General features: G+C 39.2%; 1 long non-coding RNA gene across 1 annotated transcript; it reads right to left on the minus strand.

Moving 5' to 3' along the window:
- Positions 1-3028: 3028 nt before the first annotated feature.
- On the minus strand, positions 3029-4578 carry LOC129751855 (uncharacterized). Its single transcript, XR_008738811.1, has 4 exons — positions 4392-4578; positions 4168-4334; positions 3913-4079; positions 3029-3347 (listed from the first exon to the last, which is right to left on the minus strand). It is a non-coding gene; the product is annotated as an uncharacterized LOC129751855 (long non-coding RNA).
- Positions 4579-25429: the final 20851 nt, after the last annotated feature.

Raw genomic sequence — 25429 nt, forward strand, 5'->3', positions numbered from 1 at the left:
TATCTGAACAGAAGTAAATTGTTCTGAACATAATCTTCTTTTGAAGTGCAATTTGCACTCCATACATAATAGCATATAGCTCAGCCTGAAAGACTGTACAATATTTTCCTAGAGGTTGAGCATATTCTATGTTCAACTCGTGACAGTAAATTCCTGCACCTGCACGGCCGTTTGATAATGAACCGCCAGTATAGAATACAATATGAGAGGACATTTGGTCCTCTACGAAACCTGATAACCATTCTTGAGGAGAAGGAAATTTGACTTTAAACCCCATGTAGGGAAAACTACTCGAGAGTGTTAAATCGTTTGGCGCTAGATTAAACTTGTTTAATCTAACTAATTCAGGCCACACATTTGTATGACTCGATGATCTTTCGATATTTCCTGACAGCCAGAGACCAACTGCCTGTAGACGAAAAGCACATGAGAAGGCTTCCTGTTTTAGGAACAAGTGTAGAGGTTTGATAAAAAACAGAGCCTCTAGTGCTGCAGTAGGAGTTGTAGTGAACGATCCGGACATCCCTAAGAGACACATTCTTTGAAGGTGATTTAGTTTAGTTCGAACTGTTGCAACTTCTCCTTTCTGCCACCACACTAGACACCCATAGGCCAGAATTGGTCTTACTATTGTGGAGTAAATCCAGTGAATATGTTTGGGTTTGAGTCCCCAGTTTTTTCCGATTGCACGTCGGCATTGTCCGAAGGCCATGCATGCTTTTTTGATTCTGAATTCGATGTGATCAGACCAGTTTAATTTGGAGTCAAGAATGACACCCAAATATTTAACTTGATTAGACACGGTGATTTCGGAACCATAAAACAGCAGAGGGCGCACCCCGCGGGTGATACGTTTTTTAGTAAATAAAACAATATTAGTTTTTAGAGGATTAACTGAAAGTTCTACATGAGAACACCATCGTTCAACAGAGCGCAGAGCTTGTTGCATTATATCAAATAATGTGCTTATGCACAAACCGCTTACCAGCAGAAGATAATCATCTGCGAATCCATAGGTTGGTATTCCACGGTCATTGAGTTTTCTCAACAAACCGAAGGTGCCGTTTGTTCTGTCCAGTGGGTGGTGTTCTTATGGGTGCTCAATCCCATTATACCTTTAATTGAACGGGCATCGTTTGTTGATTGGAAACAAAGTTCAGTTATTCCTTTTTGCGACGCATTACCAAGTAACACAGATTAAACCAACTAGCATTTCAAAGTTTGCTTATGGTTTTATTGTACTCCAATCCACAGCGAACAAGCGAGCAATATAAAGCTTGTCACTGAATCCTTTGGTATTCCTGACGAAAAATCCTAGGACTGTTTTTGCTTTTGCTACCGTTACAGCTAAATGTTCCTTGAATGATAGGGACTTATCCACAATAACACCGAGATCTCGAATAGACTCAACTTTTTCAATAGCCATGTTATCAGCTGTGTGTTGATGCGAAATTGCAACCCTACTTCTGGTGAACGTAATAATCTTACATTCTTTAAGATTCACTTCCACCGTATTCACTTTGCACCAAAGCATAAGCTTATCGAGGTCCTGCTGTAGTGACAGTGTAGTGACATTTTGAGATCGTCTGCATAGAAAACTAATTCGGAATCGATAAGTTCACAAAGATCGTTCATGAAGAAGTTGAACAAAAGTGGACCCAGATGGCTGCGTTGAGGAACACCGGATGGAGCCGTAATGTTTCGAGATTTGATGTGACCTTGTCTGACGAAAGCAGTTCTGCCTTGAAGATATGATTCAAGCCATTTCACCAGCCAAGTTGGGAATTTGTTCAATTTATCAATCAGGTGCTTGTGGGGTAGTCGATCGAAAGCCTTTGAGAAGTCCACGTAGATTGCATCCACTTGCGTCTTATTTGCCAAAGAACTGCTAACTAAGGGGACATAAACAATCAGGTTTGGCAATGTTGATCTCTTTTTTCTAAAACCATGCTTACATTCATCAATGATATGAGATGAATCTGTGCTCATTGCGTTAAAGATCAACAGTTCGAAACCCTTTGCCAAGCAATTCAATATAGAAATTCCACGGTAATTCTCTACGAGGTGAATATTCCCAGATTTAGGGATAGGTGTTATTGCAACAGTTTTCCAGGCTTTTGGGAAGATTGATGATTCCAAGGATTTATTAAAAATTATGCTTACTGGGAGTGAAAAAGAGTTACAGTTTAATAAATTTTAATAAGATTTTCGACCATTTACAGCATTTTAAAAATCAGTGAAAGTCACCATTTTGGGTGGCGTCAGATAGCGTGAATTCTACTTGACTTCTACTCGTTAAGTCCCCAATACCCATATTGTGAGGGTGTCATGCGATTTTTAGTCGTTCACACTCAGCATTTTTGAGTTAATCGGGTGCCGCCATCTTGGATTTCATGATGGCGTCAGGAAGCGAAATTCGACTTCTTCTAGTTTAGCCCTTTAACCCAATACCCATGTGTAGTGTTAAACTCCCAGACAAATAAACAAACAAACCAATACCCATGTGGGAGTTAAATGCATTTTTAAGTGATAAACAGCGTTTTAAACTTAAGCGGAAGCCGTCATCTTGGATTTCAAGATGGCTTCCGATAGCTACATTCGACTTCTTGCAGTTTAGCCCTTTCACATACTGCTAATATTGTTAGAGTTCCATGTGATGTTCAGTCATTTACATCATTTTGAAGTTCAGTGGAAGCAGATGGCATCAGGGAGCGAAATTCGACTTCTTCTAGTTTACACACTACCAAAAAATTCTGTAAAATTACATCATATATGATGTAAATAAAAAGAAGCATCATATATGACGGAATTTCCAGTGTGAGTTGAGTATTACACGTCTATGAAAATAAACTAACGTGTAATATTCAACCCGCATGGAAAATTCCGTCAAATTGATGCTTCAATTTTTTTACATCATATTTGATGAAAATTTACAAATTTTCATTTGAAATATTTTTTTTTTAATTGTGTGGATACGCATTAATGATTTGTCAAAGACACTATTTTCGTTCATGACTTTTTATTGCACTAATTCGTTTGTATAAAACATTTTCTTCTATCTTATCTTTGTCGAGCGCCTTTAGTAATCCTCCCCAATCCTTTACTGAAATGATAAAATTATCAAGATTGAAAATAGATCCTAATACAACAATCAAAAAGAGATCAGAAAATCGATAGCTTGTTGTATTACATTCAGCTAATGTTTTGTTGACTATCATCCGGACTGCATGAACACGGAATGATTCCTGTGGTTTGTAGCGAAGCCTGCCGGATGCACTCGATGTGTTGCGTTTTTATGTTGGCATGAAGGGTGATCCAGATACTACTTACTTCGTCAAGCGGAGATCCTATAATTGAAAATGAAAGTATGAGTAACGCTGGACATTAGTATTTATTTTTTTGTTATTAGGCCGGAACAAATTTCTAATCCTTCTTTTGTCACTCGAAGTTGGAACATCGCGAGGGGGGGGGGGGCAATAAAAAATAATGCAAAAAACAAATAAATTGGAATAAATTGCACGGAAGCTTGTATGCAACACAGTTGCATACTATATTGTTGCACAAAACTTTTAAATCATGTAATATTTTATTTGATACGAATGCCAAAGCGTTGGTAAAGTGTCACAAATAAACAAAAAACAAAAATGTAATATTTTATCAAATAATTCAATCAAATTAAGAAAACAAAAGGTATAATAACTCTCATCATCTTTTATTTGGTTTTTGGTCTTGTAATCTTTCAGATATTGGAATTTGTTTATAAAAAATTACTTAAATTACTTTATTTATTTCTTAAATTGTACTTTATTTATTTCCCCCTTCGGGTTTTTGGAAATTTCGAAGGGGGGGGGTGACAAAAGAAGAAATTGATATTTGTTCCAGCCTTATTGAAAAATTGAAAAAAAAACCTACCATTTCTAAAGTTGGATTTCCCGAAGGTTCTTACGGCTCTGAAGCTTTCAATCAGCCATTCCCACTTGACAGCTGATTCCTTCAGCTTTCAATTTGTGTTCATCGTAAAAGCTTACAAATCCATGTTGGGAACGTCTGCTACTTCCAGTACTTCTGATATGTGCATACTATAAATAACGGAGAGAAACAAAAATAGATTGTTTTCAATATGATAAATTAGTAATTTACGAAATTTAAGTAACGAATTTTACCTACATTTTCATGTGAATGTTGACACATTACGGAAGTTATTGTGTCATATTCTCTTCCGGAAGTTCAAATCCAAGAATAGATTTGACGCTGACGGCTACATGCTCGATTGAACAGTCTATATGAAACTTAGCCCACTTAGCCATCAATCGTATCCTCGTAGCTGTTTTTACCTGGAAAATTGAATTTGCACTAATCACAAAAGTTTTCACTTGATAAAAATGTCTTACCTTTTCTGAATTCACCCGAAGGTTGTATCGATTCCAATCAGCCCCGGCGGCTATCTCCGTCAGCTTCCAGTTTTCCCAATGAAGGATTCTTTTCTCCATGATCACTGCAAGTATTGAAAGTTACATTAATTACTTAGTAATGTTTTGATACTGTTGGTAGATAATTAAACAAATTACCTGAGAAAACCAATCATTGCACAGCTTGTTGAAAATAGTTTTGCGCGAGCTGCAGATGGGTTTGGACACAATTACAAATAAATCGTAATCACTGAAATAGCCATTTTCTTCCAAATTTAAAAACAATTTTTTCGATAGCATAGCAAAATTTATCACCAATTTCAAAAGTAAACAGTTCGTGAAATGGCCTGGCTGTCACAGTCCGCCACTGTGCCGCTGTACTTGAATTGTAAACCGCTCAAATAAATAGAACTATTCTATTCTATTTTGTTTATTTATAGAGGATTTTAACCATCTTGGTCATTCTTCCTCTGAATAAATAAATAGAACTAATCACACGGAAGTGCTCACCGTAATAAAAACGAGCAATTATGTTGAAAACTTTTTGGCTGTTCAGATTTTGTTTTATCAAGCAGTATTTAAACAAGTTTAATTTTAATGCTGTTCAGGATTCATCTATTTGAAATTTACATTACAATCTCTCGTTCAATTTAAAAATTGTGTTCTGTACTCAATTTCAGTTCTGCCAAAGATTCAATTTTTTCTTGATTATGTAAATTCACATCACAAAATAGCGTTCCATGTCATGAAATTTTTGTGGATTGTAATTTCAGTGTTGTTGAGGATTCAGATTGTTTTGCTATGATGGAAAAAACTGGAAAATTACATCACATATGATGTAAATAAAAAGAAGCATCATAATTGACGGAATTTTACATTAGGAAATGTGTTCCGTCTCATGTAATATTAAGGCTTTTCAATTTCAGTGCTTTTAAGGATTCAGATTTTTTTCTGTGTAGCCCTGGGTCCATCTTCAAAATGTACATGGCCGGTTTTTCAAAATCGACCATGAAGTATTTCCCGTACATCCATTGCCACGCTATTTTATACATTCTATATTCGAGCAGAACCGAAATTTTAAAAATTCCAGTAAGTCAAATATATAGATTTAAACATGGTTCAGACAGACTGAAAAACTAATTCATTAAACAAATGAAATTTGATCGTCAGAGACACTTTTTAATGTTCAATAACTTAATTAGTTTCAATCAAGAACATAGTCGCCAACTACTAATAAAATTTTAATAGAATACATTCTCAGTTTGTTTTAATTTATGGCGGTATTTCATAGTTTTTAAATACAGCGAAATACTAATTCACAGAAAAGATTATTTTAAATCACCAAAATCGTAATATCACGAACAATTAAAATACTCGAACAGTTGTTGTAAGCCGAAAAACAGGCGGTCATTTGCAAATCGATAAGACATTTTTCGCCTATTGAATTCCCATAAATACCGCGCACAAGCTCAAGTGGGTATCGGAATGTCGAAATCACATGATCCCGATCCTAACCGAGCCATGAATGAAGATCTCAGTCGCAACCAGAACGTCATCGTCGCTTGGAGCGATTTCCACCAATTCAGCACACCCAATTTATTGATGCATTCCGTTTTTCTTGGGAGCAAAATAAGTTGGTATTTTAATTCGCCAGAAAACGATCGATCTTGACATACCCAGACTTGATGGCTCGTGGATGAAACCATTTTCAAAAAATAGACCTAAAGACGCCATCAGCCGGTTGGTTGAACCATATAGGGGTATTTCGTAAGCATGATATCATGCTGTTGCATATCGGTGAGCAATAAAGGCAAATAAACCTCAATCGCATAAAATATTTGACAATATCGACCAGTCGACAATTGAAAAACATACATTTATATTGTTAATATTCCAGGAAGTCATATACCAACCTACAAAATTTAATCCAATTCGGACTGGGGCAAAAACACAGTCAAATATCTTTTTTTTGACCTTCTACCACAGATGAACTTCTACTTTGAATACATAAACAGGGCATAGTTCAACAGATATTTCGACGTTTTCCTATCAAAATCAAAATGATAAAATTGCAAATATTAGCGTGTTTTGCATAATGCCAACCTCACTGATTAAAAGGGTTTCTGGCAAAAATTTGTACACTTACGACTAGGCTGAACTGAGCGTCATGAGATTTGTTTTAATAGCTTTTTTTTTTGTTTTTTTTTAATTTTTTTTAAATATGTCTTTATTCGTACCAATTCATCATTACATTAATATTACATTATTACATTAAATTAGGTGTTCAGTTCAATAATGAACTGTCCAGAGCCCTATAGTTTACTAATCACTAAAGTTTATTTATTCAACTTGAATTTGCTGAGCACAATCAAGTATTTTTTGTAGGAGAACATCCTGTAATGTCAAAAAAATTTACAACTAAAAACTAAAACTATCCTAAAATAAAACTAATTGTAGAGAGAACGAATCTCTGCGATGGAAGACTGCATCGATTTGCCTCTAAAGTTGGAGATGATTTTGTTGGCCATCTCTTCGATCGATTCAATGCCCGCAATCCGATGAAGATCTTCGGTGCTGTGCCAAGGTGGAAGCCGCAAAATCATTTTCAGAACCTTGTTCTGAATCCTCTGGATGGCTTTCTTCCTCGTCGCGCAGCAGCTAGACCAAATCGGAACTGCATACATTATCGCTGGTCGGAATACCTGCTTATATATAAGCATCTTATTCTTCAGGCACAGTCGGGATTTCCTGTTGATGAGAGAATAAAGAGATTTAGTGTATTTATTACATTGAGATTGAATATCTTCAATGTGATTTTTAAAAGTAAGATTCCGATCAAGTCTGACTCCCAAGTACTTCACGTGATCAGAATATTCTAATGAAACCCAATTAATGGTTATGGAATGGTTTTCATTAGGTTTTAAAAATTTAGCTCTTGGCTCATGGGGAAAGAAAATAAGTTGAGTTTTAGAAGCGTTAGGAGAAATTTTCCTGATTTTCAAGTAATTCAAAAAGGGATTTAAATTTTGTTGCAATGTACTGCGTACCACCCGTAAATTTCGACCTTTTGCTGAAAGCAAAGTATCATCAGCAAATAATCTTCTACCTTTTCCTTCTGGTACATCAGGAAGATCAGAAGTAAAAATATTGTATAGAATTGTCCCAAGCATACTGCCCAGAGGGACACCAGCTCTAATGGGTGTCTTTTCAGACCATGAATTTGATAGCTTAATTGTAAAGTTCGGCTAGTCAAATAATTTTGAATAATTTTAGTGAGATAAACAAGATCAAATCGAGCTAATTTAGCTACTAAACCTTTGTGCCAAACACTGTCAAAAGCTTTTTCAATCTCTAGAAGAGCAAAACCAGTTGAATAACCTTCAGATTTGCTAGCGTTAATCATATTAGTTGCACTCAAAAGTTGATGTGTAGTAGAATGCCCATGACGAAAACCAAATTGTTCGTCAGGAAAATTAGAATGTGAATTATCATTCTATTGAAAATAACTCTCCCAAATAGTTTACTTGAAGAAGGATGCGAACTAGTTGGTCGATAACTTGAAGGCTCTGAAGCACTTTGTTGAATCTCAACACTATTGGTCACCATTTGGTCACCCTGAGATGTTAGTTTTTTTATTAGTTGATCACCCAGGTGGTAAATCCTTTTTACGGATTGTATTTGAAGGCACAAGATATACGTCCCCCCCAGTATGCTACACTGGGTCCATGGGTGCAATTGGGCGACTCATGATACTAAGTACCCCTACGCCATAAAGTCCACCTGGGGCCTCTGGCCATAATTCCCACCCGGACCTGCAACGAAGGCTATACCCGAGATGAGAGACCAAGTCCGCGCTTAAGCGCTCATCGGCAACTCTAGTTCGAGTCAAACTCCAGCATATATACCCTGCCTTTTGTTACGATTCAAGACTAAGGACCTCTAACGACTCGAGATCAAGGTTGCCGAAAAAAATTCTGTGTTTTTGAGAAAAAAAATCTGAATTTCTGTGATTTTACCCAAAAATTCTGTGATGGTTTTCTGTGATGCTTTTTCTTTATTTTTTTTTAAAAAAGACATACACCGTCTTAGCCGATTTAGGCTTTACAGATTGAATAAATAACGTGGCCAACTTAAGATTAACATTAAACACCCAGTACTGAGATGGGAATCGAACCCATGCCATCAGTGGGCCAGTGATTATAGTCTTACCCCGCTAACCACTCGACCACCGAGACGTAAGTTTGGAAAAATCAATTAAAATCAATTTTTTAACTCAAAGTAAAAAAATCTAAATTTTGTATTGGCTAAAAAATCATAATTTTGGAAATCGATTCAAAATTCAAAAATTCTGTGAAATCTGTGAGTTTTTCAAAATTCTGTGTTCTGTGACACAGATTCTGTGACGAAAATTTGCTCAAAATTCTGTGAATTTACAGATTTTTCTGTGATTTCGGCAACCTTGCTCGAGATCCGGCCTTTACTCGCAACTCGAGACTAGCCTCGAGACGCCTCTGTGCGAGAGACTGCAAGAGACCAATGACCTCTCCTCTAACGACTCGAGATCTTCGCTCCGCCTGGCTTGGCTAGAGGCCCTCTCCTCTTTGCCCGTCCGTGTGCCGAATCGAGAGCAGCTTATCTGAGATGTTAGTGAAAACGCCTGGATGTATACTAGCTGATTGGTTTGTTTGGACTATCGCTATAATTTTGCCAGGAATCAAGGCATATTGTTTATTTGCTAAGATTTGCGCGGTAAAAATTGTAATCGTTATGCAATGTCGCCTACAAAGTGTTGTCCCGAATCCTACTCCGCCGCCTAACGCCACAAGTAAACAGATTCGTGGGAAGTCATCAGGCCGGCTTTATGCAGGGACTGTCAACGACGGACCAGATATTCACACTACGGCAAATCCTCCAAAAATGCCGGGAACACCAAGTCCCTACGCACCATCTATTCATCGACTTCAAAGCCGCATACGACACGATCGACCGTAACGAGCTATGGAAAATCATGGACGAGAACGGCTTTTCCGGGAAGCTGATCAGACTGATCAAGGCGACGATGGATGGAACGCAGTGCTGTGTGCGGATTTCGGGTGAATTGTCGAGTTCATTCGAATCGCGCAGGGGGCTTCGACAAGGTGATGGTCTATCCTGCATGATGTTCAACGTGGCGCTAGAAGGTGTTATTCGACGAGCGGTGGGCGAAATGCGGGGCACGATTTTCAACAGATCCAGTCAACTTATCTGCTTTGCCGATGACATTGATATAGTCGGCAGATCATCTGCGGCGGTGGAGGAGATCTACCGCAAACTGAAACGCGAAGCAGGAAGGATTGGATTGACGATTAATACGTCCAAGACGAAGTACATGCTGACCTGCGGATCCGAGACCGACCGTACCCACTTGTCCAGTAATAACAAGGTCACGATCGACGGCGACGAGCTGGAGATAGTCGAAGACTTTGTCTATCTCGGCTCCCTGGTGACCGCAGACAATGACACCAGCCGTGAGATCCGAAGGCGAATTATCAGCGGAAGTCGTGCCTACTATGGACTCCACAAGCAACTGCGGTCGAGAAGACTTAGTCTTCGCACAAAGTGTAACCTGTATATGACGCTCATTAGACCGGTTGTTCTCTACGGGCACGAGACATGGATATTGCTCGAGGAGGACCTGCGTGCACTCGGAGTATTCGAGCGACGAGTGTTAAGAACCATCTTTGGCGGCGTACAGGAGAACGGAGTGTGAAGGCGAAGGATGAACCACGAGCTCGCGCGACTCTACGGCGAACCCAGTATCCAGAAGGTGGTGAAGGCTGGACGGATACGCTGGGCGGGACATGTTGCGAGAATGCCGGACGACTGTCCTGCAAAACAGGTGTTCGCTACGAATCCGGCAGCAACGAGCGAGGTGGTTAGATCAAGTGGAGCGTGATCTGGCGAACGTGGGGTGCCGAGGAATTGGAGAACGGTTACCATGGACCGAGTGAATTTTAGGAATTATGTTCGTCAAGTTATGTCGTGAGACGGAATACTATGTAAATAAAAAAATAAATAATTTCATTTTTAAGAGTATAAGAAGACCCAGCTAACATGAAATCGTAATAGAAATGATAATCCAAATCGAATATTAAGGCATTTTCAATAACTATCGTAAACAGGTTGGTATTGAGTGATTTTCTATCATTCATTTACGACAAGCTATGCCCAAAAATAGTTGAGTCGGATAGCAGTTTAGTCAATTCGTAAATATGTTTTCAAATCGTTGGGAATATGCTAATTCAACATTTACGATTTGAGTGAACCGATTTACGATGAATGGGCGGTCCTTCAATTGACACTCTCTCCGGTCTCTTCCTTTGACCGGTTCGTAAAAAGAAAATCTCACCTAGAGAGCTATAGCGTAGAACTTTTCAACTGATGAGTTGGCATAGTGGTAAGATACCGGACTGCGAACTCGGAGGACTGCAGTTCAACTCTCGGTCGAGGAAGTTTTTTTTTCGTTTATTTAGCTTTTTGTTGGAAAATCGAATCGTTGGAATCTTGTCATTGTAGATATATCGCCTCCACTTTTATAGCTATATGCTATTTTGGTAAGTTTAATACGATCTTTTTATCTGGTATATTTGTTTGAATAATTCTGCTGTTCCTGCGTTATACCTTAATAAATGTTTGCTGGGGAAGAAGGTTTCTCATTACTCTTATCAGAATTAAATATGAATATTTCCTTTTCACCGATGTTATGAAGGACATTGAATGAATTGGAAATTTCAACTTTTTTGGCCGATGAACCTGGATTAGGTTCGGTAATCCGCTTTCTTCCGGCTTTCACACCGGCCGATGACTTCCCCATTCTGGAAAGAAAAGAGAAAATATTAATAGAAAAAAGGAAAATAACTTTAGCACGGCTCAACGGTACAGATGGAAGTGACCTTGTGTTATTCTCAAATTCACAACACATGACTGAAGACGTTATTGTTTTGTTAAATGGTCTTGGAACTATGACTCTCTCAACTCTAAAAAAAACTAAACTAAAAACAACTAAACTCAATCAAATCAGCAATTCAAACGTTAGCAACATAATTAAATTTCTTTTTTCTGATTCACCAACGCTTTTAGATGAATCATCGAAGAAAAATTCCAATCTTTTCACACCTTCGCTAGCATACTTGTCGACTATTTAAAGCCAGTCACTCTTATTAATAGACGATATTTATAACAAAAAAATTCGAACGAAATCGTCCGTTTATAAAAGTGTCAATGTAAAAATAATATCTGCTAAAATTAAACTGGGCCGCCGCGACCGAAGATTTTTATACAAACTCAGGACCGGGAAGGTAAGTGAGAAAGACGGAAGGAAAACCGCCGAAAAAATTTCAAACACGCGACCAATTCCATAAATTAACTGCGATTCGCGACACTTTTCGCGCCATGAATTAACCCGGCCGGCCGCTGCTGCTGGCTGCTCGCTGTGAGCTGGACGTGGCGCTTCACTTCAGGACGCCGGCGACAAATTTCTTCCAATCTGTCCCATCCAGGCGGGAAATGTGAGACGAATGGAAGCAGATCGTTGTTCGGCGCGCGCAATAACTGAAGCTGTGCGTAAAAGGATAAGCGCCTCTCGCTTGACTACACGTGCAGGGTTTGAAGAAACGGTCCCCTTCGAGGAATATAGGAGCAGCAAGAAATGTATCCGGAGGATGGAATTTTTAAACAGTAAAATGACAAATGATAAATAATTTATGCCCAAATTTTCCAGCTAGGATGGCTTATTTTGACATTTTTATGGACTTGTTTATGCAGTTTCGTCTGTTGTTTTGCTGTGTTCTGAAAGCGAAGTGAATTATTTGAGACCGAGCAGTATTGTGGAGTGCCATAGAACTATTACACTAAACTTTTCGGAAAACATCTGTTACTGGGCAGAACAGGCAGACGCGGTGAAATTGGGCTTAGGAACCGAATAGTCCGAATGGTCAGCGGGAGAGTTTGTATGGAAATCGGTTTACTTATAGTTAATTTGCATACGCACAAAACTTCAACGTGTTCCCAGCAGAATAGATGAAATTTTAACTGGTCCAGCGAAGATTAATATCTGTTGCATTGTTGAAGACAACGAACAAGTTTGAAAGACACATGCAAATTTGCAGAAATTGGATATGTCGGATGACAGCTTGAGCTCTTCGTTCGGAACTGTTTGGTATTCATTCTGAATGTCCAAACTCTGCTTTTATTTTTTTTTTACAAACAGATGTGATATAGAATTTGATTCCCCGTTTTCATAAAGATGTCGAATTGTTTTATATGTTCTAAAGACCTTTTGCTGAACATTTTGAGACAGTAATCAACTTGAGCCGATTCTTAGAACTGTATTTTTTTAAGAATGGTGGATTAGACTGAAGGGAAAATGGTTGAATAAGGTAAATCGGAAAGCATTTTTTCAATCCTTATATAACCTTCCCAAGCCGTTCGAAAATTTTAAACAAATTATTTTTCGCTCGTTTTGACTAGTAAATTTATTTTGTTCCCCTGGTCACATATCTCGACCGAAATTTATTGTGAGGAATGGATAAACTGGTGTTTTACATTTATAATTTTAGATTAATTGTTCAGGGAATTTATTCAAGATTTTGAAAATATAAAATTCAAATCAATTTGACTTAGCAGATGTCCTATATACAGTGAGCGAAATAAGAATAGCACCACTATGTGTTTTGCTTGTTAAAATATGAATGATTGAAAATTAGGAAAATTTTCCTCCACAGTTTGTTCTGAATTGCTTAACGGATAAATCAAGCATAAGTTTACTTTTTTTGGACGTAGTAATTGGCGTTGAGGACCAAAAATGTGAAAAAAGGGTGCGAAATAAGAATAGCACCACTTGAGTCTTTCAACAAAAACAAGATTATTTTTAAAAATTTACTGTGTGAAAGTCAATAACAATGCTTCTACGAATTATTTGAATAGATAACTGCATTTTAAGGCGTTTTCCAGAATTTCAAAGGTTTTGAAAGGTTTTAAAAGGGGGTTTTAAGAGATGCTCCTCTAGCGTTAAGATATTTGATATTTGAGCTGTAATTCATTAACGAACTACTTACTTTCTTCATTAAAATGACGTGAAATGATGAAACAAACATTAGGGATTAATTTTGAATCAGAAAAAATAGGTTGGAAATCAAAAACTTTGATTTTGTTCAGTAAACCACACTTTTTCCAGTTTCAAGTCGTATATGGCAGCACTATCTTGCAGTTAAAACCAAATTTAGTCTCAATATTGATTTTCCAGGTTTATTTAGGCCCATATTTATCATTTTGAGATATTTTCCTATCACAGTTTTGTGGAAGTTCACGCTGCAGAAAGCTTTTCCGGATTTGCAAAATAATCACCAGCACAAACAGATACAACCGCCAAAATTCCAGCTCATCTCAACTTCCGATTCAATTTCAAATCATACCAATAATCTGCTAGCCGTCTGGTCCATCAAGCTCCATCGCAAAGTATAACTTTATTCATTATTCTGATAATCGGTCCAAAAAATACACTTTTAGTGACCTTGATACAATTCTAATTTTTTTTTGGATTTAGTGATCTTAGAATTTCCAAAGCGTTTACACGGTACATGTATTTATTTCTTGACCAAAATCATCCAGCACTCCCTAATAAATCCCAGATATTATAGAAAATGGGCATGAATTTGGTTAATTGGCAAGATAGTGCTGCCATCTATGACCTAAAACTAGTGAAATAGTGTTTGACTATTAAAAAACATTAGTATTTTTGAATTCCAACCTGTTTTTTGGATTCAAACTCAGCCTCATATCTATTGTTCATCATTTTGCATCATGCTTATGAATGTTAATGAAGAAATCAAGCAGTTTAATAAAGTTTTATAGCTCAAATATCAAATTCCTTAACGCTAGAGCATCTCTTAAAACCCCTTTTTAAAACCTTTGGAATTCTGGAAAACTCCTAAAATGCAGTTATCTATTCAAATAATTCGTAGAAGCAATATTATTCATTTTTACACAGTAAATTTTTAAAAATAATCTAGTTTTTGTTGAAAAACTCAAGTGGTGCTATTCTTACACAGCAAGAAAAATTCGTGTAATTTTAGATTGAAAACGATGCACGAAAACGGAACATCGTTTTCAATCTAAATTTACATCATCATTACGTTGAGCCGTGTAAATTTAGACCATAAACGATGCACGAAAAGAGAACAGCTTACTGTCGTGTAAAAATACACAGCGATGTAAAATTTTAGATATTCCTCGGGATATTCGCAATTTTTATGAAATATTGAAATATTATGAGTCTTGAGAAGAAAACTACACTACAGTTTGCTATTATTAAACATTTATTCAAAAAAACATAAATAGTAAAGAAAAACCAAAGAACACCCACTATCACGAGCACCGCCAGGCTGGGGCACGGTAGAATACGAATATATTCATATTCTGCTGATATTTTAACCGCTCACTGGGGAAACCAAACGAAATTTCGTTCCGGACAGTCATGGTCCATTAATACAGGTCACTGCCGGGTCAGGAGGGATTTTTGCTCACAAATGCCTCGGATTGTTCACGCAAATTCCTCTCCTGGCAATATTCCGGATCCCTGCCAGTGCAACATCTGCCGTCGCTGTAATCGAGAAACAAATAATTAATTTTTATAACATCATTCGTTTGTATTTTACTTTAGAAATTTACCACTTTAGCTATGTATAGAGATGATTAAGCTGCATATTGAAACGAAGACGTTCGGTTTCCGAAGAATGACTCGACTGGCAAATGGTATACAAAAAAACAACAAACAAACAATTTCATTCAATTTTAAATCAACAGATATAATTTTACACTGCTTGCGATGTAAATTTCATTGGCCGCTTTATTTTTACATCACGGAATGTAAAATTATAGCAAAACAATTTATTCCTATTCGCTTTTTGAGAACAGACTAAAATTACATCAAAAGGAGTGGAAAATTACATCTTTTTTTGATTATACTTGAGAAAAAATAGATCACGCGTGTTTTAGATTCCGTATACTTTAAAAAAAAAATTTCTGTGTATTTCGCACCCTTTTTTCACATTTTTGGTCCTCAACGCCAATTGCTACGTTCAAAAAAAGTAAACTTATGCTTGGATCATCTGTTAAGCAATTCAGAACAAACTGTGGAAGAAAATTTTCGTAATTTTCAATCATTCATATTTTAACAAGCAAAACACATAGTGGTGCTATTCTTATTTTGCTCACTGTATATTATTCTTATTTGAACCGATTTTTATTCAAATCGATTTTCACAAATTCAAATTTTATTTTTATTTTGATAACATGATAACCATTTTCGCTGAAAACACAGGGTACCTATCTTGAACTTTCAAATATTTCTGTTATTCGTAAAATGAGAATGAAAACTATGAAAATTGCATAGCTCTTGTACTGCCGCTATTCGCAAGACTGTCCCATATGCATTTCAATTTCTCTCAATTCAATTTATCTCAAAAATCATTTAAATACAGTTAGTTCTTCAATTTAAACTAAATACTTAACTTTGATCTCAACATATATGAAAAAAATACCAAGTCATGTCTGTTTTCGAGTTAGCTAACGTTTAAATTTTTTTGAAAAAAAAATTACCTTCTTTTTAAATGCCCATAACTTTGTCAATTTTCAACGTAGAATATAAAATAGCACATCAAAACGCATTAAAATTTTACCAGCTATTAAAATAAAATAACAAAAAATAAAATATATTGATTCTCGGTATAAAATAAAGTAAATATGTTAAAAATAACGTCAAAAAGTACCGTCTGCACCACCTAAATTTTTTCAACATGTTTAATTTTATAGTTCTATCAATTTCACAACTTTCATCTGAAGACACCAAAGTGGGCCAAGAACTCCTTGAAGAGTTATGAAAGAAACAATGACAATAGATCTGTTTTTTTAACGTCAAAAACTAACAATTTTCGAACAACTGCACTCACATATAGGGACTTCTTCTCCTATCATACGCATGTGCACCGGGAGTTAAAAATCTGCGAAACAATACCATTTTATAGTCGAATCAATTTTACAACTTTCACCTGAAGACATCAAAATGATCCAATCACTCCTTCAAGAGTTATGGAAGAAATAAGAACCATAATGTAGTTTTGCGCCCGCGTCAGGGTTTAACGATTCTCGCACAGTCACGCACTTATACGCAGAACACCATATACACAAACGTTCATACTTAAGCATACCCTAGAAACTTTTATATTCATTGATTGTTCTTTGTTCTATTTTTTTCTAAAGAGAAGATAAATAACTTGTCAATAAAATAATATCTACGTGGCTTGTTTACAACTCTGTTCCTACACTGGGTACCTCAATTTGGACAATGGTCGCATCACTAATGTACGTTCTATCGTGCATTTGAATACGTATTTTTAATAATACGATTCCTGAAAAAATTGAATAGAAATTAGCTGAATGAGATTATTCAAAATTATACATTTCTTTTTTTAAAGAAGTCATCTGACAGGTATTTATAACAAAAAAAGATATTGACTACATTCGGATCTTTAAGCGAGAGCTTCGTCGTGCTGTGTGGCTATGTCGTGCAGAGTATTCTACGGCGGTTATGTTCCATTCATATTTGGGAAAGAATGCATGGAATTTTATGGTTCCAGGTATAGCTGATAAATACTTAAATCCAGTGTTCGGCACAAAAGCGCTAGTCCGCTAATTTTTCGTCAGTGAGTTAATTATGGTTCTAAGTTTTGATTGAGCTAGCGAATTAAAAAGTCCCGTTAATTTTTGGTTCCACTAATTAAAGACCGCTAACCTCCATATATTTGCATCAATCTCTCGAAAAATTACTGATTGAATATACTTTTTAAGTTAAGGTGACTGTTCGGATGACGTAAGTGAAACCACCAAGATTTGATAGTCGTAAGCTTCAACGCTAAAACATAATATACTTTTATTATTAATTCAGCTGATAAATTAATTGAACTTACATTTTAGTGTTCACAATACTTCGAGCGGTGGTGTAATCTGGTCTATCTCGAGCTGAACTCGAATCTTAGCGTCGATAAATGAACTATCCGATTGCTACGTATCTCGTTTGATACTTCCGTTACAGTTAAAGAGACTGATTTTATTTAAACTAATTTACAGATGATTGCTATGATTGCTTATTCAATAATTCGCCTACTGCGTCTAACACTTCTCCTCGAATTATCCTGGAAGTACGCCCATCATAGTTCGCAGCTTTTCAAGTCGTACTCGCTGAAGTGGTTTCGTCAGGACGTCAGCGAGCATTTCCTACGTTGGACAATACTTCAGATCGATAACACTTTTTTGATGCAAATCTCGAACAAAGAAGTACCGTGTTTCGATGTGTTTGCTTCGTCGTTCAATCCGGTCACTCTGCACACAGCTTTGGTTGTCCTCAAAAACCGTGGTTGGTCGTGAACCGTCTTCTCCGATTTCAGCTATCAGTTTACGTACCCAAATCAATTCCTGGCAGCCTTCAGCAAGTGCGACAAATTCGGCTTCGGTAGAGCTGAGAGACACACAGGTTTGTTTCCGGGATCCCCAGGTAATAACGCCTCCACCGAAAAGTATCGCATGGCCAGAATTGGATTTTCGGTCCCGGGTATCACCTGCCCAGTCTGCATCCACGAACATCGTCAAATCGCCTGCTGTAGAACCCAGATTCAGCTCGTAGTCGGATGTTGATTGAAGATACCGCAGTACTCGCTTCGCCTCGTTCCAATCCAGTTGGGTTGGGGAACTGGATTTCTGAGCCAAAATCGATGTACTAACTGCCACGTCCGGTCTGGTGTGGGCAGCTACGTATAGCAGACCTCCAATAAGGCTGAGGTACTGTTGGTTGTTAGGCAGCCGGTTCATCTCCTCCTTCTGCTGTAAATAGCTCGGCTCCAGTGGAATCTTGCTGGGTTTCGCGTTCATCAAGTTGAATCGTTCGGCCAGTTTGCGGATGTAGGTACCTTGGTTCAACTTGTATACGCTTTCTCCTCTCTCGATTTCAATGCGCAGGAAGTGGTGAATGTCGCCGAGGCTAGTCACCGCAAAATTTTCTTCCAACAGCTTGAAAATGGACATGAATTCGAGCTCGTCGGGGGTTACAATTATCATGTCATCAACATAAATAAGAATATATGCTAATGATTTTTCTTTCTGTCGCAGGTGCAAGCAGGAATCAGCTTTCGATTGCTGGAACCCCATGGACTTGAAAACAGAATCCACCTTCCGGTTCCAAACACGGGCGGATTGTTTCAATCCGTAAAGGCTCCTCCTCACACGACACACCGTCCCAGCATCGCCGTTGGAAAAACATTCGGGTTGGCGCATGTAGATGGTCTCCTCGAGTTCGCCGTTGAGATAGGCTGTCTTGACATCGACATGCTTAACGATTGCATTTCGACGATGAGCAACGGTTAGAAGCGTACGGAATGTAGCTTGTTTTGCCACCGGCGCGAACACCTCATCGTAGTAGATTCCAAATTTCTGGGTGAAACCTTGAGCTACGATTCTTGCCTTGTGCCGCACAATGTTGCCCCTCTCGTCCGTTTTGGTTTTGAATATCCATTTACAACCAATGGCCTTCTTCCCTGATGTTGTCCATCTGCGATCGGTACTCCTCGTTCATGGCTGCACGCCACTCGTCTGCGTCTGGCCCACGCAACGCCTCGGATGGGCTTCACGGATCAGCAGCTCGAGTTGGATTGGAACACCGACTAGCTTTCAACCCCTGTTGGACGTCACCTGTGCCTGGTGTGCCTCAGCACACGTTGCCTTGCTGGGTTGACCGTCGTCTTTGAACGGAATTCGAGATGGACCTGTGGAAGTTACGGAAGAAAAAACTTTTCTTGGAAGAATGTAATCCCGCAACTTGCCTGGCAATGCGCGCTCCCGACCACTGCGCCTCAACACCTGTGACTCGGGTGGATTTGAAGATGATTGTGGGGGGGAGCGTCATAATTGTCACGTCAGCAACTTCGTGTTCGGACACATCTGCTTCGCTAGTCTCAACCTGAGAATAGTAGTTCGATGCGTCGGATCCGTCGGTTGACACCTCGGAAGATTCGTTTTCGGCCAACACGTTCGAAGGTTACTGGAAGTCGAGACGGACCGTCTCTTCGATCGGCACCTCGCCAAAATCGAGATTGACAAACGTTTGGGACCTCTCCGGTGGATTCGCAGTACTCGTTGATTGCTGACCACCTGATATTGTTGGCTCGAAGAAAAGAACATCTCGACAGGTGTACACATCCTTCTTCACCGGATCGAAAAACCTGTACGCTTTGGTTGTTTCGTCGAAACCCAAGAGAATGGCTTCCTTCGATTTGGCATCCCACTTCTTCCGCTTAGGCTTGGGTATGTGTGCCATCGCCTTGACACCGAACACCCGCACATGGGAAAGATCCGGTTTGCGACCACTCCAGGCTTCCTCTGGAGTCATCGAATGCCCTTTGGTTGGAGACCGATTGACCAAGTATGTGGCGGTTGCCACAGCTTCGGCCCAAAATTTCTTCGGAAGGAAGATCCGCCTGGAACAGCAGACAACGTGCCCACTCGACGATGGTGCGGTTCAACCGCTCGGCCAGACCATTTTGTTGTGGTGTGTAATCAGTGGACGTCTGATGCACAATCCCTAATGTACGCAAGAGATTCAGAAACGAGTTATTTCGATACTCCTTACCATTATCCGTCTTCAGCGTCTTCAATTTACGCCCCGTTTGCCTCTCAGCTTTAGCACGGAACTGATTGAAAGCCTTCGTCACCTCGGTTTCGGATTTTTGATTCAGAAAATAGATCAAGATACGCCTCGTCTTGTCGTCGATAAAGGACACATAATACCGATGACCTCCGACCGATGGCCAGGGGTGTTATACTCCTCAAAACAGCACAATGTGTTCTAAAAGCACAATGTGAACGCAAGCTTTCTAGAACTGCGCGCACGGCGATAGAATATCTACTGCTCGCTCTCTTACTGCGCGCCGATAACCGGATTTTCTGAGAGGTTTCTCACAATGCTGAAAAACACAATGAGCTGATCCACTCTGCTCAATGTGCTGCTCAATGTGAACTCTGGCTTTCGAAATTTGCCAAGCACGCTTCTTCGTTTTATTTTTTCTTCTCATCAGTAGAAAACAAAAACGATCACCGTTCGTCCAGTCCGGCACGAAGACACACCGCTTGCTTGCAAGGAAGAAAATAACTCATAAACTAGCAACAGCAACAACACAAAAGAAATTCGGTTGGACTCGGCCTGCCGGCTGCCGAGCAGCGATGTCACGAAAATCTGTTTATAATTCTGTTAAATTGTACACGTATGGACGAAGATCAGACTCATTTATGATACAGATTTTTTTTTTGTGGCAACGGTGTTCGGCAGCCGGCAGGCCGAGCCCGCCCAAATTTCGGCTTTGTTGTTGCTGTTGCTTGTTTATTGGGAAAGAATTCGCTTTCGTTTGTTGAATTCAGCGTTGTGGTGGTATACTGGTACACATTGTGCAGCTCAATGTGCTGAGGGCTATCGTTGCGTAGCACAGTGATTTGCTTCGATGTGGCACATTGATGGACAGCTAGCTCAGTCAGTGCTCGGTTTTGCTCTCTCAATGTGCTATGGCAAAAATGCACATTGAGCTCATTGTGTGAGCGAATGACACCCCTGCCGATGGCTGCTCCATTGGTCTGCAAATGTCGGAATGAACTAATTCCAACACCTCGGATGCTCGATGACCTTGCTTGGGGAACGGAAGTCGGGACTGCTTACTTATAGCACAGATCTGGCACTGCTCATCTTGCTGCTCGTTGAAATCGACACCGGATGCTATACCTTGTTTGAGCCGTTTTAAACTTTCAAAGTTTAAATGACCCATCCTGCGATGCCACGTGTCGATGTTTGCTTTTGCACACGTCAGCGCCGTTCGCTCCTTGGATTCGTCGAATCGAAAGAGCCCTCTGGTTACATCGTGGCTGCCGGTCGCAATCACTTCACCAGACGGATCAATCACTTTCACACCCCTTTCCTGGAATCGGACTTCGTGACCACGCTGAACAATTTGGCTAACAGAAAACAAATTGTTGGACATCTCCGGGATATACTTCACGTCGTTCACTTGAATTGAATCGCCTGGTTGACACGTGGGTTTCAATCCCACCGCCCCGCTTGCTACGATTTTCATTGCACCTTTATCGGCTGCTATGACGACACCGCTCGCTGTTTGGGGGTTGCTTAGCAATCATTCGCTTTTCGTGTAGTGGTCCGATGCACCCGAATCGAAGATCCAACCTTCGTCTTCTCCCTTGTGGCCAGTTGACAGAACCGAACAGAACACCGATTGCCGGGCGGAACACTCCTTGGCAAGGTGCCCGAACTTGCTGCAACGTTTGTACTTCGGTCCCTTCGGTTTGTCTGATGGAACGTCGTTTTTCACTTGGGGGCTGTTCACAAGTTACGTAAGCACATAGGGAGGATGGGGGGGTTTCACATTTGCTTACGATCTCTTACTAGGGGGGTAGGGGGGGTATCCCAAAATCTTACGTAAGAAATGTTACATTTAAAATTCATCACAGCCACAGCCATACGAAACCATATTACTCAGGTTTTGCGTTGTGCACCACGATTTGAATCCATCACATTTCGAAAATTACTTCATCCAGAAAAAAAATCTTTAGAAATCTATATAAGGCGATTTAAATAATGAATTTCTAGACACTTTTTCCAGTGGTAGACACTAACAACTCTAAATTTTACAAACGATTTACCAAAAAAAAATCTCAAAACTTTATCGTTTACCGCTGAATGAGTCTGACCTTTTAGATTAGTTGACAACGTGATTGTCGTTAAACATTTTTTCCCCAATTCTAGAATTATAGAATGATATTTTTTCAAGATTTTTATGATTCTCAGGTATAAAATATAACAAAAATCTTACTTTGTCTTACCAGGGGGGGAGGGAGGGTTGAAAATTTCCAAAATCGTGCTTACGTAATTAGTGAACGGCCCCTTGCCGCTGTCGGGGGGGAAACTTTTTTTCTTCCGATGAATGCCGTTCGCTCGCTTGATTGATGCACCTCCTTAAGCAACTTCGTCTTTATGCTATCACCAGTAATGGCTGTCCCCGAGTTTTCCAGAGCCATAATCATTGGTCGGTACTCTTCTGAGAGACCAGCCAACAGCAACGTGCCGATCCATTCTTCGGAAATTTCAAATCCCACGCCCCGGAGTTGGTGTGCGGTTGACACAATTTTGTTAACGTAGGTGTCAATCGAGTCGCACGTGGCCAGTGAAGTAGTGATCAGCTTCCGCAAGAGCGCAACTCGTCGGTTCAACCCGTTGTCTTCGAACGCTGCCTCCAGCTTCGCCCACACGCTCTTTTTTTTTAAAAATTAAGTATGACCGAGGTTTAAAACATAGTTCGATTCTATGAACTTAAAGTTAAGTACCCTTTTTCCTCCTTGCGATGGATCAAAACGGAGTTCGAACTGCAAACTCAAAATTGATCCCTTTTTTTCCTTCGGCGAGGGAGCAAAGCTGAGTTCGACCTTATTAACTGAAAATTGAACTCTCTTTGTTGGACTGAAAACACTTAGCGAGTTCAGTCCGAACCGGAACAGCAACCAACGAACACGTCGCAAAATTTTGTCGTTCCGGAACAATTACCGGAAGACTATGAAGGAACTTCATAATGGAATGCATGTTCACCGTGTCAGCGTAAAATTTTTTCCGTCATTGTCGTCATATGGGAGCGGCTTGGAATGTCCGGAAACTTCCGGAAGTTGTTTACTTCCCGTGGGAAGTAACATCCGGAAGTTTCCTTTGACCGGGAGTGTCAAAACTTTCCACCGCTCTGTAATTGCAATGCAATTTACCGGAACAGCAACATCCGAGTACAACAAATTTTAATCATCCTTTAATTCCCTGAAAATAAGCTACACCGAAAAATTTTTTCACATTAGCGCTACGTGAAAATGTACATGGATTTTTGCCACCATGAAAATCACGTGGAACCTACGTGAATTTCAGGTAGCAAACAGAGCTCGCGCAGCAAGACGAATTCACGTAGCTTTCATATGAGTTGTATGTGAAAAAAAACGTAGATAGAATGTGAAAAGGGATTCGTTCTGCTACGTGCGATTTACGTAGATTTCATTAAAATTTGAACGTTATGAGTTCTTTTCGGATCTTATAAATAAAAAAATGTATTGATGTTGCAGGACATTTTATTATTTCCAATAGTAAATACTTAAAATTTGCACTTCAATTATTATTTTTAACACTTATCACTATTGAACTTCACTTACCTATATAAAAAAAAGTAAATCGTTGTGAAATTGGTTGTTGGGTTGCTCCATAGTGTTTGTCTGGCCGTCCTTCCAATTCCAAATTCTGTAAAAAATAGCAGAATATTTAAATGACGAATACAAAAACAAATGTTTACTACTCACGTTAATTCAGCATCTCCATCACGTAGAATTTCTCTTTTTGCTAGCACCAACCGTTGGATCCGCGCCATATTCGATACTGAATTCTTTCACATAGATTTTACGTGAATAAGCTTTTCAGAGGTACGTGAACATCACATAGAATGCACCAAATCCCTTTGTACTTGGCGGATCGCTAGATTTTCACGTAAATCGAATGTGTCTTTGTTTTGACAGCAAAAGGCTATGTGAATTTCACGTACGGACCAAGTGAATTTGTAATAGTTCTTAAGTGATTCATGTAAGTCAAGCAAAAATTCACGTAATGAGCGCCTACGTGAAAATCCAGGTGAATTTAACGTTTTCTTTTCGGCTGAGTGTACCCTCGAAAAAAAGGATAAATTCGAGTTCGGCTGCCGAACTTAGTATCAGAACTTAGTTTTACTATTGCCCAGTCAAACTCAAAGTTGAGGGATGCCACCGAAGTGCTGTTTTGAACCAAAACTACTTAATTTTGAGTTTAAAAAAAAGAGCGTGCACACTTCTCTCGCCGTCCTCGCGTCCTGCACGTGGACGTAATTGATAGTGTGGTACCCTCCTTTCAGTCCACTCGTAACACCTTGTACACTACAGGACCACTCAACATAGTATATTTACTAGTTCCTGGCTGCTACCCTATTCTGCGTGCCACTCACACAATGCACTCCACTTTCGACCATGTTGAACCATTGCTCTCTATGCCTGGAGTGTCGTCATATAAAAGTTGTTCGTATGCCTAATAGTTTTCCATAGCTTGTATTCACATATCACCACATCTCCCTTTTTATAAAGATTGAAATGTGAATATCCTCCGATGTAGTACAAAACTCCAACATCACCATCGTTAAGTAAAACAAGATGTTTGAAATAACTGTGTCCCGAAACTGAGGAATTACCCAACACGTTTATGCGTGTTGGACACTCAGTGTCATACTCGAGGAAAACGTTCCAACTGCCAATGTTCGTGGCTGCCCAATCACTCAAATATCTCACGAGATCCTCGTGCTATTCCCCATTGGCAAGGTACCTACATGTGCAGAAAAAGGAACAACGAATTTCAATATCTGAAACAACACTCAACGCATTTATCTTCTTTCGATTTTTTCAACAATCCTGAAGATGGCCTCATTTCCTTCCAGAGTCCTCTCGCCAGTGATTGCCACTTCGAAATCGGCTTGACAAAAGGATTTTTATTACATCCCAGCATAATCAAATCTTAACTCGAAAACGCCGCTTCTATACTCTCTGATATTATGACTGTTAAGCTAACAGTTGAATAGTTGGTTTTAACCCTTTTTTTTACGCCTAAGAGAGTAACGAAGTTGGACTAACCTCCAGATCCTGAGCGCGTAACCGACAGATACCGTAAGGCAAACAAGTAGAAAACAGAAAAGAAGGCAAGGCATCCATAACCAGCTTCGCAAAACCTCATGAATGAAAACTAAGGATGGACTTCGATGTCTTCGACCTGTCTACAAGGTCAGCATTCTAATTTTGCTATCCACCTCAACGGCTTTTAGAAAAAAACAATAGTT

Source organism: Uranotaenia lowii, chromosome 3, assembly GCF_029784155.1.
Source record: "Uranotaenia lowii strain MFRU-FL chromosome 3, ASM2978415v1, whole genome shotgun sequence".
Taxonomy (NCBI): domain Eukaryota; kingdom Metazoa; phylum Arthropoda; class Insecta; order Diptera; family Culicidae; genus Uranotaenia; species Uranotaenia lowii.